The sequence below is a fragment of the Equus caballus genome, chromosome 1 (assembly GCF_041296265.1).
Source record: "Equus caballus isolate H_3958 breed thoroughbred chromosome 1, TB-T2T, whole genome shotgun sequence".
Classification (NCBI taxonomy): domain Eukaryota; kingdom Metazoa; phylum Chordata; class Mammalia; order Perissodactyla; family Equidae; genus Equus; species Equus caballus.
The window spans coordinates 40,328,266-40,343,366 of record NC_091684.1 but is presented as its reverse complement, the minus strand read 5'-3'; the positions used below and the strand labels follow the sequence as shown (position 1 = coordinate 40,343,366).

At 39.5% G+C, this 15,101-nt stretch overlaps 1 protein-coding gene across 11 annotated transcripts in view; it reads left to right on the top strand.

The window, feature by feature from the left end:
- The first annotated feature begins 1,485 nt into the window (after positions 1–1,485).
- The window catches only part of STAMBPL1 (STAM binding protein like 1), a 74,693-nt gene continuing 61,077 nt past the window's right edge, over positions 1,486–15,101 (top strand). For 3 of the 11 annotated variants that reach the window (XR_011437104.1, XM_070262398.1, XM_005602372.4), the window contains exons 1-2: positions 1,757–2,174; positions 2,515–2,655. The gene's annotated coding sequence lies outside the window, so the exon portion shown is untranslated. Of the gene's footprint in view, positions 2,175–2,208; positions 2,419–2,514; positions 2,656–15,101 lie in introns of those variants that run through there. The other 8 variants (XR_001378876.3, XM_070262386.1, XM_005602374.4 and 5 more) reach the window with 7 other exon arrangements.

Below are 15,101 nucleotides of genomic sequence, written 5' to 3'. Positions count from 1 at the left end.
TGGAGAGTCAGGCTCATCAAACAGGCAGGGTAGCTTGGTAGCTGAAATCAGAACAGGTCATACCACCCAAACAGCACACTTAGGACACCACTGGTATTGCCATTGAACACTCCCACCTCTCACCTTTGGCACTGCTGTCTATGGGCACAAAAGCCACTTCACAGACAATGGGATTATTTCTAAAATATCTCTTCTTTGAATCACAGACTTCAGATTCAATGACCTGGACAGGAGCCTCTGTTAGGCTGAACTTAGGTCACATGATGATGCACTAGTTGCCAGGAGCTGGAGACAGTGAGTATTGGGCCATTTTGGCTTCTATGAGAGTTTGGGTTCTAGGCAGCCAGACCATGATCAATGACCACTATAAATATTTATGTGGAATTCTTTGTTTCATAATACTTTTTAGGAATCTAGTTAATCTTTTTAATTATCACTGAATTTTAGATTGTTTAGTAGGTCATGAGATTATCTAGCCCAGAACTGCAAACTCAAATGTCAGTGGGGTGGGGCATATAGGAGTGGTGGGGTCTGTGGAAAACTGAAGAGCATCTTCCCAGTCTAAAGGGGACATCTACTACTTGGCTCCAGCTGATGGAGCCTGCCACTAGAATCCACCATGGACCAAAGGTTGTCAGTTCTTCCAACTTTTCAGAACACGCCAAAAGTCTGAATTTTTGTGAAGTTTCCTGATTTTAAAATTTGGAACCAAATTCAAAAACAGAAAAACAATGACACCATTGCTTCTTAAAAATCAAGGCTGCAGGCTGCCTCTAATAGTCAAATCTCTTCATTTTAAAAACCAATGCTGAGATGAGGCCTAAGCAGATGAAATGCCTGACTCCAAACAGCTCAGTTGGTGGCAGAGCCAGGGCTAGAAGTCTGTCTCCCAGGGAGAAGCAGATTAAGAAAAGCTGATGTTCCACTACCCGTCTCTGCAGTCACTTCTCTCACTTGGAAGAAACCTCTGAACCAAACTCAAGAAAAGTGGGAAAGTGCCTGTGTTGCATCTAGAAGGAGCAGTGTTTGCAAAATGTTTATTAATTAATACAATCTGCCCAGCCAATAGAAATCACTTTTGGTGTTAGATCAGAATTTAAATCTTAATTTTTACTACTTTCTGGGTGGGTAACCTGGGACAAATTACTTTACTTCTCTGTGTTTCAGTCATGGGAAAAATAAGAATACCTTTTATATGGCTGTGGAGAGTATGAAATAAGATTTCATGTATTGAGTGCCCGGCACAGTGCCAGAACCATACTGAAAACATGGCACATGAGAATAATATAATATCCAGCAGATATGATAACAGTTTGCATTACCCGAGTACACTAAAGTGTTTCATGGTGGGGGCAGGTTATAAATAAATTTCAAGGTAGAATTCCTAATATGAAGGATAAAGCGGATTTTCACCAAAACCTTATCCTTCCTGCAACTCCAAAGCGAGTTTCACCGTCAAACCCAGCTGCATCACGGCATGCGTGCACTTCAGTCTTAAAAGGCATCCACTCCGGTCCACCTCGATGAAATTGATGGTGGAGCAAAATGAGACTCCGGGTGATTCTGGGCTGAGGAGTGGACGTGCAGGGTTTCACATGAGAAAGTCGCACTTCGTTTTACTCTCGCTCTAGGCCAGCCGCAGTGACCTGCTTCCACCTGCGAGCTTTTTCCGCAGAAAGCGGGAGGCCGCAGCCGCGGAGAAGGGGGCGGAGGCAGAAGCGGAGGCGGCACCTAGGGGCCGGGGCAGGGGAGGCCGGGACCATCGCAGTGACAGTTTCTTTTCCTGCAGCGGCGGCAGCAGGGACGGCTGCTGCAGGCTTGTGATCGACCGGCCTGCGTGTGGGTTTTCGAGGGAGCTGTGCGCCCCCGGCGCTGAGGAGCCACGGCCACGAAGGGGAGGAGGACGAGGAGGAGAACAACGCACCAGAGCCCGAGCAACTGGAACTAGCAAAGCTCCATCGGTCTGCAGAGGGGAAGCGGAGGAGGCACGGCTGGGGCAAGCGACCCGGCGCCTCGCGGTTGGGTGCCATATCACCCGGCTGCAGTGCCTTCTAGTAAAAAGCCACCGCGGCCCAGGCTGCAGCTGCCAGACGGATGCCAAGGACACACGGCAGGCGCGGGGACAGCCGCTGCAATCGCCGTCCCACGCGGGCTCCGGACATTAGAGGTTGCTGGTGAGTAGGCGCGCGCGCGCGCGAGTGTGAGCGCGTCCCCGCACAGGCGAGTGTGCACGCCGGGTGCGTGTGTCTGGTGGCCTGGCGCGTGCCGGCCCCTCTTCCCCTGGCGACGTCCAGTCCCGGGCTTGCTCTGCGGTTAGAAAATGCGCTTTGCTGGCTGCTCACTTCCTTCCTGCAAGTCCTACGATCGGCTTCCGCCGCCTGCGCTGCTGCTGTGCGCCCGGCAGCCAGACCCTAAGGGGTTAGTTTCACCTCTGTGGGGAAGGCAGGAAGCTGTCGCTCCTAGGGGCCAGGCGGGACTCTGGCAGTGACCTATACGCGTGTGTTTCTGGTTCAGACTTGGGATGCAGCCTGGGAGATGGTGCTGGCATTGAGAGAGGTCATACACTGGCTGAGAGTGCGTGATGTGAGGAAGAGAGGGCCGAGGATTGGAAAAATAGACCTTTACACCTGCAGGACGTGTGGCACGCCTTTCTAGGTGATGTTTACTTTTATGTATACTTTTTTTGAGCGACTCTTAAGACATTTTCCCTCACCTGAATAATTTAGGTCCGAGCCGAAAGGCTTTAATGAAATTCACAAAGTGAAATGTCACTAAAACAATTTTCCAGAACTCTCTAAAACAGCCCACCCTTCTGATAGCCACGAGCCTAAAGTGCTATAATTGCTAAAATTAAAAAAAAAAAATTACATGAGTGATAAATAATTCAGGAAACAGAACCTGATCTAGAGGATTGGAAAAAATCTTGTGTGTTTGGATGGCCTGGGGGTGGGGGTGGCTTTCTGGAAATTAGCTTTTGGTAGTAAGTAAAACAGACATCTTTCAAAGTAAGCTCTAGCGAGTGCACTGTTTTCTAATCACCCTACTAATCACTGAGAATAAAATGAAGTCCTAGGTTTGAAGGAGTTTCCAAAATTATCATGGAAATCACTGGGATGCTGATTTATGATCTCATGATTGAAGGCCCTGTCAAGGTCAGTATGGCAAATTTGTTCCGGTAGATAAATTACTCCTGAATGTTTGATTTCCTCTTTCAAGTTTTGGGGAGTAGTTTTCTATGGTTGGTTCCCCAGAGGTTAAGCCACTGTGTTCTGTTTTTTTCCAGCCCTTATCCAATTGGCAATCTTATGTTTGTGAGATGGATGGTAAATCGAACTTCAAAATGTGCTCTGCAACTATCATGTTGGCATTTTGTAGCTACACTGTAAATATCTATGGTTGTTTTTCATGCAAGTTAATGTCTTCGAGAAATAGGCTCCTCTTGTTTACCATTTGCTCCGTTCCCGCATCTTCATTCAAAGGCATGATGTGTGACTGGGATCTCCCTGGAAAATGAACTGGCTGCTTGTTTTCTGTTCGAGCGTGTATATGGCAAATTCTTTGCCTCTTGGGAATCTGCTTTTGAATATACTTAAACTGTAATTTATGTATCAACTGGTTCTTGGGAATTTTAAGAAGAAACTTGTTTTCTTACACTCTTTTGTAAAATAACACCATTTAAGTGATCAGGCAGAGGGGGCCTTTCTTTGCTTGCCTACTTTTGCCCTATTTCATAGGACTCATTGCCAGTGAGAGGTTTGGAGGGAGAAATGAGAGGACCATTGTCCCAAGGGTGTCGTCAGCAGAGAGATTTGCTCCTGGAGAGGGGAGTGTCTCTGGGGTTGGCTCCTGAGAAGGACTGATAAAAATAAAGAATTATCAATAATAGTTACCTCTTTTTTACTTTCAGCACAGAGGACTTCACTAAACACAATTTGATCATATACCTCCTTCAAGGACTCTTTCCAAGCCCTCTTACAGCTACACTCCAGGGAGTGAGGTTACATTTTGCAGAGAAGAAAAGCTTGATAATTCTTGCTCAAAATATGAGGGGTAGAAAAAATATGTGGATGCTGCCCAGGAAATGCTACGTGCCTTCCTGGAGGATGGATTTACCAATTATACACTTTTTAAACCACTGGATTTGTGATTCTGTCTAAGGCTGGTGTTTTTTCTTGACCCTGTTAAAGATTTATAAGTAACTTCAGTTGAAACAAGGAGAAATGACTCCTGGTCATCACTGAAAATATTAGAATAAGCTTTCTGTCCTTTAGAGCTAATGGATCGCAGCTGCCCAATAAATATTTGTTAAATGACTAACAATTCTAGAATGTCTTAATTTTCCCAACCTAACTACATTACCTTCCCTACTATTGATTTTTTTAACTATGACTTTACATGAATCACCAAACATTTCATCAAATTGAAGCCTGGTTGATATATTCAGATAAGAAGACCAGCTTCTTCAACTGAAGGAACAATGGCAATCCCTCCCAAACAAAACAAAAACAAACAAAAAACACTGAATTGGGACCTGTGGACTTGCTTATTCCAGCTCTCTGAACATGTGGATTGTCTGATTGGATGTGTGAATGTACATTCAGAAATCCTGAGTTGACATCAGAATGTTCAACTAAGGAATAATCTGGATGTAGCTACATCTGGATGTACCTTTTGTCAGAAGTTATTTGCATTTCTAAGCAAATCAGATGAACTTCTAGTACAATCCTACATCCCCTCATGCTAAGGGGAAAAGCCAATTAAACATTTGGCAAATTGCTAAGTCTTCAAAGCATACGTTACTTGATTTTCTTTCTAAATTTTAAATTAAATCCATGTTGTGTTTGTCCCTTGATGCGATTGGCTTAGAGGCATTAATTCAGACTGCGGTTACTTAGTAACTGTGTTTATTAAAAGCATTCTTTTGATATAAGCACCAGTAATTCACAAGTTTTGATTTGCTCTAGTTAACTTTTCAAGGTACTCTTAGAAATAGGTGCATGGTATGATCTTGAATATTAAGGATGTTATGCCTTCCTTTTTTTTTTTTTTTAATAGTTCTGACTTCACCCCCAGTCATTAGAGGTTTAGTCTATGATTCATGGTCTAATTTCAGGATGAAAGGTTAGAAAGCTGTCTGGAATTTGCCTGGATATTAATATTATAGTGCCTATTAATAATTCACATTTTCTTTATCTCCTCCAATCAAGCTTGTTTCACTCTGAATAAAAATCAAATGAGATCCTTAAGCATTTAAAATTTTTTCCTATTGGACTATGTCCAAAATAAGAACATAAAATAAAAAATTGCTTGTTACTGTTTTGAAGTAACACTAACACTGCTATTCTCTGTGTAATGAACCATGGCCATTCTTATCAAGTATTTATTTGATAAGTAGGCACTTAAGCACTTGAACTAGAGTTAAAGCCATGTTCCTTCCATGTCTTATTACCGCCCTTGAAAGCCAGAGGATGGCATTTTGATTTGATGAGGTAGCCAATTCAAGGCAGGTTCCTTGAAAGGAGGAAGTGATGAAAGCATCTTTTCGGAGGAGTATTTTGGCGGTTGGATGGGGAGTGGATTAGCAGAGTGAAGGTGGTAATCTGGTGTGAGCTAATGACAGCCTGACATAAGATCCAAGCGCACTGAGGTGGAGGCAGGAAAACTTCAGGCAGTCAGACATTAGGATTCTTTGTTTCATGTGAAAGAGGGATAGTAAACCCATGGACCAAGCGTGATCACCCACACATTCCACATCCCTGGGGCACATCATCAGTTGCTCACAGCATTGTTTCCTGCTGAGCCCTGGCGTAACCTCAGAATCTTGCACACATTTGACAAATATTTATTAATAAACATTAGTTATTGATCTTGTGCTAGATTCCAGGCACTGTACTAATCTTTAACACATGTTATGTCAAGGATGATGGAGTGGTTAGGAACATGAATTCTTTTTGCCATTTACTGGTTGTGTGTCCTTGGACAAGTTACTAACTTCTCTGAGCCTCAGTTTCTTCATCTTTCAATTGGGATATTAGTTTCTATTTCATAAGATTTGGGGAGGATTAAATAAATAAGTATAAATGAGTACTTAGAAGTGTCTGGCACAAAGTTAAGTACTGTATGTGTTGTTATTGTTATTGTTAATTCATAAAACAATCTTATGCAATAGGTACTGTTTTGCAGATTAAAAAATTGAGGCACAAAGAGGCTAGGTAAATTGCTTAGTATCATAGGCTGGTAGGTAATAGAGCTGGGAGTCAAACTGAGACAACTGACTCCAATGCCTGCTGTCCTAACTTGTATTTATCACTGTCTCCCGTACTGCATGCCAGGTGCTGGGGATACTGGTTGGAGCAAGAAAAGTTGGGGCTTGTCCTCCTGGAGATCCAGGGCTCCAATAATTTCCATTGTAGAATTTGCCGTCTTCAGTAAAGAATTAGTACCCAGATTGTTGCGCAAAATTTTTGCTGTTTTTCCTTGATGTTTCGGTTTCTTATAAATGGCATTTTTCATTAAGTTCTTTATTAAGAAGTGTTCCAATTTGTGTTTCACATATGCTTTAAAAGTTGATTATTTTGGGGGCCAGCCCAGCGGTGCAGCAGTTAAGTTCTCAAGTTCCACTTCAGTGGCCTGAGCTTCACCAGCCCGGATCCCAGGTGCAGACCTAGGCACCACTTATCAAGCCATGCTGTGGCAGGTGTCCCACATATGAGATAGAGGAAGATGGGCATGGATTTTAGCTCAGGGCCAGTCTTAGCAAAAAGAGGAGGATTGGTGGCAGTTGTTAGCTCAGGGCTAATCTTGCTCAAAAAAAAAACATTGATTACTTTTTGTTTTTGTCTAACAGTTGACAAATGTAATACATATTCATTTATAACATCTCTCCTTATACCCGGTGATTCTTTCCTGGAGCCGGGTAGGCTATGTCTCCCTAATATAATGTATAACATATACATCATACATATAATGTATAATGTAATATTACATAATTATATAATATATATTATATGCATTTTAGACAATGTACATAGTATATATATCATATGACATATGCATTATATACATTATAATGTGTATATTATATACTATATAATACCTTATATTAGGGAGACATTTACATTGTATATAAAGAGTCACTGGGTATAAGGAGAGATGTTACAAATGAGTATATGTACTCATTATATTATTGGGCAGATATTAGTATTCTGAAAATCTTCTATGCTAACCACCCTTCTTCACACAACCAGAGTCTCATATATCGCCCATTCCTGAGCCCTGGTGGAGTTAGGATGATGTTTCCTAACCATTTTTGTTAGATTATTTTATAGAGTAACAGCAGAGTAAATTTTAGCTATTTTTTGACTTGTTGAAGTAATTATGTCTAATTATAAGAGGCCGCATTTTAATTATAGGTAGGAAGATTGCTATAGCAACAAAGAATCAAAAATTCTTAATTCTTCCAGAGCTTCTTTAGGATGGAATATGTCATCGCTGATTTCAATATTTTAACGTTAGGTTAGCCCTTATAATTCTTTGTTCTCATAAATAACTTTCAGAAATCTGTAACTAGTGTTGTTTTTTCTAAGGAGGCAAAAGCTTTTCTTGGTCTTGTGTAAAGTTCTTGGGTACTGTTTAGTTGAGGAAAATTTTTAAAATCTCGTCTTTAAAACTATTAGACTGCATCCTTTGATTTATACTTTTGTGTAAGTTATGCATTATTATTTAACTAAAGTTCAGTTCCTTTTGAAGGAACTGCTTTTAAATTTTATGAGTTCAAACTTGATTGAAGATGAAAGAATTTGAGTTTGGTGAATTTGGTGTTTTGTTTTTTAAACTTTTGCTATGCTTATGTTTCAGTGGTAACACAGTAAGTGAACCAAAGATTCACCATGGGCTCATACAAGAGATGACGTGCAGGGACCCATCACGAGTTATTCATTTTGCTTGTTTGACTTGATGACTCTCTGGGTTAACTTGGAAAGAAGAGGCCAGTGATGACTCATTTTTAACCCTGTCTGACTCTGGTGGACACTGCCTGCTGTTTTGCCTTTGCCGGTACTCAGAGAGAAACTCCAGTGTGGTCCCTTTTCAGACTGTTACATTTCAGACTTGAATGGCTGGGGCACCAGTCATCTGTGTACTTTTTAATTAAAGGTGGAAAGAAAACTGTAATCAGAACTTCAGCTCATCTAAGGACTGTGTGATTTTGTTTATCCTGCTGCTAGAGCCATAACTTTTAACACTGGAAATGTGCATTTCAACCACCGAGAAGAAATAGAGACAGGCCTTTATGCCTGTGGGCTCATGCTTCAGTCTTCTGGTGGATGACTCTAGTTCTTTTTCTAATCTGTTTTGTCCTTGAAAGGTTGGTTTATGAACTGTTCCACAAGATAAGTTTTCTTTAACAGGGGCAACAAATGGAGATGGTGGATGGAATGATATTAGAAAGGAGAGGCCTGGAATAAGCCCTTCTTATGTTTCTGTTTTTGTTCAACAGAACAGAGAAACTGCTTACTAAATCAATATAGTACTTTAAGAGAAAAAAAAAAAACCAACCCAAATCACTTGGAATTATTAGTGGGTGTGGAACTTTGTTTTTCTAATTAATGAAAAATTCAAGGAATTAAAATATAGACTTTGAAAGGAATGTCAATGACCATCACATTCTATGGATAAAGGTTATTTTTCTTTTGTCAACTATAATATTATTGAAAGATGTAGAAAGGTAATGAGGGCAGTGCTTCTCAAAATAGTCTCAAACAGCCAAAATGTCCTCCATCCCACCCCCATCCATTATTATTCAGCAGGTTTGGGCAGGGCCCACGAGCCTTCATTTTAATATCTTCCCCGGGGGATTCCGATGCAGTTGGTCAATAAACCATACTCAGAAAAACCTATTTAAGAGCTAAGTCTAATGCTATATTTAGATCCATGCTTCTATTTTTAAGTTTTGTATGTTTTTTCCTCCTGATTTCCATAGACATTTTCATGTAATAACATATACATCAAGGCTGCCTTGGAGTTTTTATAATGGCACTCGATACTGTGTTTCATTTTCTTATTAATGCTTGTTTTCGGATGGAATCAGAAAACCACAGGGTTGGCGAGAATTTTGAGAGAGAATGTCACTCATCCTTCTGAATGGCAGATGTTGGGGTAGGGCAGAGAGGGTTTGATCAAAGGGAAGTAGAGGAAAACATGTTGGGAAGCAGAGGGAAACAAAGTCTAACAATGCAGGAGAAGGGAAAAGCGGTCGGACCTTGGGCACTGGAGGGCTGGCAGGGGTGTTTAGACTTCTTCTGGTAGGCACTAGGTTACCAGTGTGCGTTTGTGAGAAGGGGACTAACCTGATGCAGGGACCCGAGCTAGGGCCGCACTGCACCTGGTCCAGAACAGAGGATTAAGGAACAGGTGGGTGAAGCCGACTGGTATGTCACCATAAAGGCAGAAGGGAGCAAGAGTGAGCCCTTGGGGCCTTGAATTTGGCTGGGCTGACTTTGAAAGGGTTATTGCAGTAGAGTTCGCTGGCTCTGTGTTCCTGAAGGTCTGTAGCCAGAAAATTGCTCTTTCCAGCAACTGCATGTCATAGTGTGTAACACTAAGGCTACCCAGCTCAGCCATCAGACTAGACCAGCCCCTCTGGGTTTAGAAAGCCCTTGAATAACTACGACACCTACCACTTCCTTCATGATATTTTGAGGCAAGGAGAGCACAATTATTTCTCACTTTAGACCGGAGAAACAGACTGAGTAATTTATCAAAATTCACACATCTGGAAACTATCAGGGCTAAGACTCAACTCTGGAGCTACCTACTCAAAACTTATAGGCTTGAAAAAAGTATAATTTATATGATTATGAAATGATACATACTTGTAATGAATTGTACAGAAAGGAATGAATTGAATGTGAAATCCTTCATGACTCCATCCTTGAGAGAACAGCTGGGAAAAATTCAGTGTATGTTTTTCAGATGTTTTTCGTGCAAATGTCAATATGCATTAAATACATTTGTGTTAGTATTACAAGGATGGAGTCATACTTCATACGTTCTTCTGCAACTTGCTTTTTTTTGATTTAATGCTGTAACTTGAACAACTTCCTGGTTCAGTATATATAGATGTAAGTCCTTTCTAATGGCTTCATCCACTATAGAGATTCTTTGTTTGATTTTATTTATGCAATTTATTTATTTTTTAATTATTTTATTGAGGGCATATTGGCTTATAATGTTGTGTAAGTTTCAGGGGTACATTATTATATATCAGTTTATGTATAGACTATATCGTGTTTACTGCCAATAGTCTAGATTTTATCCGTCAACATACACATGTGCCCTCTACCCCTTTTGCCCTCCCCTAGCCACTTCCCCTCTGGTAACCACTAATCAGTTCTCCCTATATGTGTGTTTATTTATCTTCTGCATGTGAGTGAAATCATACGGTGTTTGTCTTTCTCTATCTGACTTACGTCGCCAAGTATAATACCCTTAAGGTCCATCCATGCTGTCACAAAAGACACAATTTTGTCTTTTTTATGGCTGAGTAGTATTCCAGTGTGTGTGTGTGTGTGTGTGTGTGTGTGTGTATACATGTATATGTATACACACACACACACTAAATTTTCTTTATCCATTCATCTGTAGATGGACACTTGGGTTGCTTTCATGTCTTGACTATTGTGAATAACGCTGCAATGAATCTCTTTGAATTGTTGATTTCATGTTCTTTGGGTAAATACCTAATAGTGGGATTGCTGGATTGTATGGTATTTCTATTTTTAATTTTTGAGAAATTTCCATACTGTTTTACATAGTGGCCGTACCAGTTTGCATTCCCCCCAGCTGTGTATGAGGGTTCCCTTTTCTCCACATCCTCTCCTACATGTATTTCTTTTCTTGTTATTTATAGTCATTCTGACAGGTGTAAGGTGATATCTCATTGTAATTTTGATTTGCATTTTCCTAATAATTAGTGATGTTGAACATCTTTCCATGTGCCTGTTAGCCATTTGTACTTCTTCTGTGGAAAGATGTCTGTTCATATCCTCTGCCCATTTTTTGATATAGTTGTTCATTTTTTTGTTGTTGAATTGTATGAGTTCTTTATATATTTTAGAAATTAACACCTTGTCAGATATATGATTTGCAAATATTTTCTCCCAGTTTGTGGGTTGTCTTTTCATTTTGTTGATGATTTCCATTGCCTTGCAGAAGCTTTTTAGTCTAATGTAGTCCCACTTGTTTATTTTGTCTTTTGTTTCCCTTGTCTGAGTGACGTGGTATTCAAAAAAATACTGCTAAGACCAGTGGCAAAGAGTATACTGCCTATATTTTCTTCAAGGAGTTTTTCTTTTTTGCTGAGGAAGATTTGCTTTGAGCCCACACCCATGCCAGTCTTCCTCTATTTTTTAGTATGTGGGCTGCCAGCACACCATGGCCACTAATAGAGCAGTGTAGTTCCACATCCAAGAACTAAACCCAGGTGGCTGAAACGCGGTGTGCTGAACTTAACCAGTAGGCCACCTGGGCTGACCCATCTTCTAGGAATTTTATGGTTTCAGGTCTTACATTCAAGTCCTTAATCCATTTTGAGTTGATTTTTCTGTATGATGTAAGATAATGGTCTACTTTCACACTTTTGCATGTGGCTGTCCAGTTTTCCCAACACCACGTATTGAAGAGAATTTCCTTTCTCCATTGTGTGTTCTTGGTTCCTTTGTCAAAGATTAGCTGTCCATAGATGTGTGGTTTTATTTCTGGGCTCTCAATTCTGTTCCAGTGATCTGTGTGTCTGTTTTTCTGCAAGTACCATGCTGTTTTGATTACTATAGCTTTGTAATATATTTTGAATTTAGGGAGTGTGATACCTCCAGCTTTGTTCTTTTTTTCTCAGGATTGCTTTGGCTATTCGGGGTCTTTTGTTGTTCCATATAGGGGATTCTTTGTTCTATTTCTGTGAAGAATGTCATTGGGATTCTGATTGGGATTGCATTGAATTTGTAGATTGCAATAGGTAATGTGGACATTTTATCTATGTTTATTCTTCCAATCCATGAGCATGGACTATCTTTCCATAACTTTATGTCTTCTTCAGTTTCTTTCAATAACGTCATAGTTTTCAGTAGATAGGTCTTTCACCTCCTTGATTAAATTTATTCTTAGATATTTTAATCTTTCTGTTGTGATTGTAAATGGGATTATATTCTTGAGTGCTCTTTTTGCTAGTTTGTTATTAGTGTATAGAAATGCAACTGATTTTTGTATGTTGGTTTTGTACCCTGAAACTTTGCTGTAGTTGTTAATTCTAATAGTTTTCTGGTGGATTTCTTAGGGTTTTTTATGTATAGGAGATTCTTTATTTTAAGTAATTCTCTCTTGATGGCTATTTATTTTTGTTTCCAAAATTTTAATACTTTTAAACCATACTGCAGTGACTGTGTGTATGTATTATTTGGCCAGGAAAGTCTATGGGGAAATCTTGGAATTGCTTGGTCAACAGGAATGAATATTATAAAAAAAACTTGCCAGTTTTTCTTCCAATCCTCATTAATATTGAGTATGATCAATCATGTAAATTTTATAAATCCAATAAATGAAAATACCCTGTTCAAATTCATAGTTTGTTAATTACTGATGAGATTAAACATTTTTCACGTTACTACCCTTTTATATTTCTCTTATGACTTGTTCATTCCATTTGTCCATTTTTATTCAACCCTTTATCTCTTTCTTTCTGTTCTGCAAATGCTCCCTATAGTGTAGAGATAATAAATATTATAGCTGTCGCAAGTGATGCAATTTTTTTTCCTTTTATTGTCCTTTTACTTGTTGAAGGGATTTTTAAGGTACTCATTGAACTTTTTAAAAAATATTTTATTTTAAAATAATTTCAAACTTCCAAAAAGTTGCAAAAACAGTATATAGAATTTCTATATATCCTTTACCCATTTTTCCCAAGTATTAGCACCTTACATAATCACAGTAGTTATCAAAATCAGGAACTTAACACTGTTATAGTACTCTTGTTTTAACTACAGATTTTAATCACCTCCACCGATGTCTTTCTTCTGGTCCAGGATCCCACCCAGGATCACACATTGCTTTTAGTTGTCATGTCTCCTTAGTCTCTTTTACTCTGAAACAATTCCTCAGTTTTTCATCATCTTGACATTTTTTAAGAGCACTGGCCAGTTGTTTTGTAGAAAATACCTCAATTTGGGTACGTCTGATGTTTCTTCATGAGTATATAATTAAGAGTGTGACTTAGTCTGGAAGTGGTCAAAAATATTTTGTTTGAAGGAGAGATGCTTAAACTAACACTGGAAAGATGCAGAAGTAGTGGAAGTGTGAAATGAGAGTGGGGCACATTTACATAGACCTTGCATAGTGCATCTCTGCAACTGAAAGATGCCAGTGTGTGGAGGAGGGGGTGCGAAAGAAGTCTGGTGAGTTGGCAGCTGGGTCAGACCCGGCATTGTGGGACCTATTAAGGATATGTGATATTAATAGTGATGGAAGGCTATTAAAGGGTTTTAAGTGAAGGAATGACGGTATCTGAATGACATACCTGTTGTGTATAGAATTAATCAAAGGGGAGCATGATGAAAACAAATAGACCAATTAAAAGGCTATTCCAGCAATACAGACAGAAAAAGGGGTGGCAGAGATTAGAGTGCTGTGAGGAAAGATGGTGAGAAAATGCAGATTTGAGAGAGATTTTGGAGGATGAATTTGCAGATGTAAGTGGTAGAATGGATCTGGAGTTGAGGGAGGGACCCAATCCAGTGTGGCTATTTCCAGGATTTGCCAGGTTTTGTGTAGTTGATTGAATGTTGGTACCATTCATTGAAATGGAGAAGTTTTCTCTTTTGAAGTCAGAAGCATCGCCATCTCCATGCCCTTAGATACCAACATTTACAATATCTTTGCCTGCTTATGCTCCTGTATCCCAATATGTCCACTGAACTTCCAAGTTCTATGTTTTTTCCTCAAAATCTCCCCCAGTGACTATTTATCCTCTCCATTCTTTTTACTGCTCTCAGTCCAGACCTGGGGTACTTCATCCACAATTGCATGCCTGCCTCCTTTCTGGGTTGCCAATTCTTCTTCTCTTTCTCTCTGTAACTTTATCCATCACTGTGAGGCTTTTTTTTCCTTTTAGCTATATTGAGGTATAAATGACAAAGACTATTTCAATTTAATAATATGTCCTAAGAGCCTGGTTTGGGCAGATCACCTTGTTAAGTAGAATTGAGAATTAGAAGGGAAGCTAAGCCTAGTTGAGGAGGCTCAGGGCCATGTTGCCTAGTGGTAAAGAGAAACTGTATCTTTGTCTTACTCCTTACTTACAAATAAATTCCACACAAATCAAAGGTATTTATCCAAAAATATCTAACCATAAAGTTACTGTAATAAAAGATTGGTGGACATACTTAAACATTTTCTCATCAGTGAGTTTGAAGAACTTCTAAAGAATCATGAAAAACCCCGATATTGTGAAAGATATATCCATTTGACAGCCTAAAATTTTGTGCAAAAGTTAAACAACTTTCATTCAAAAACTTCAACTAAACTAGTAAATGTAGAAGGAAGGATGAAAGTAGAAAATTCATAATTTTCAAATATCACAGTAATAATTATTTCAGGCAAGAATCGTCTTTGGATGCTAAAATTAGTGGGCAAAAGTATATTTGCGTGTTCTCAAAGTAACTCCCTACAAGATACTTTGTATTTATAAAGGAAAAAGTAGTATCTTTACAGAGGAGAAACCTGGAGACATACTTAAGTGATCAAAGTTACCATTACCGATAATGGTGCAAATCAGTGTCTCCTGATGCACTGAGAAGGACACACTATCACTTCTGAGGTATTTTTGCCAAAAATGCATAACTGTCTGTTTCCTATGTTTCATCTTTGTGGCAGTTACCACAGTTTTAATGGTGTAATTGTGTAGATAATTGTTGAGTATCGTTAAACCTCTCTGCTCAACCTCCTGCCCCTAGCAGAATGTTAAGTTTCATAAGCTCAATATTGTCTGTGTCTTTGCGCACCATTGCATCACTAGCTCCTAGCACAGAGTAGGAGCGTGGTAAATAATATTG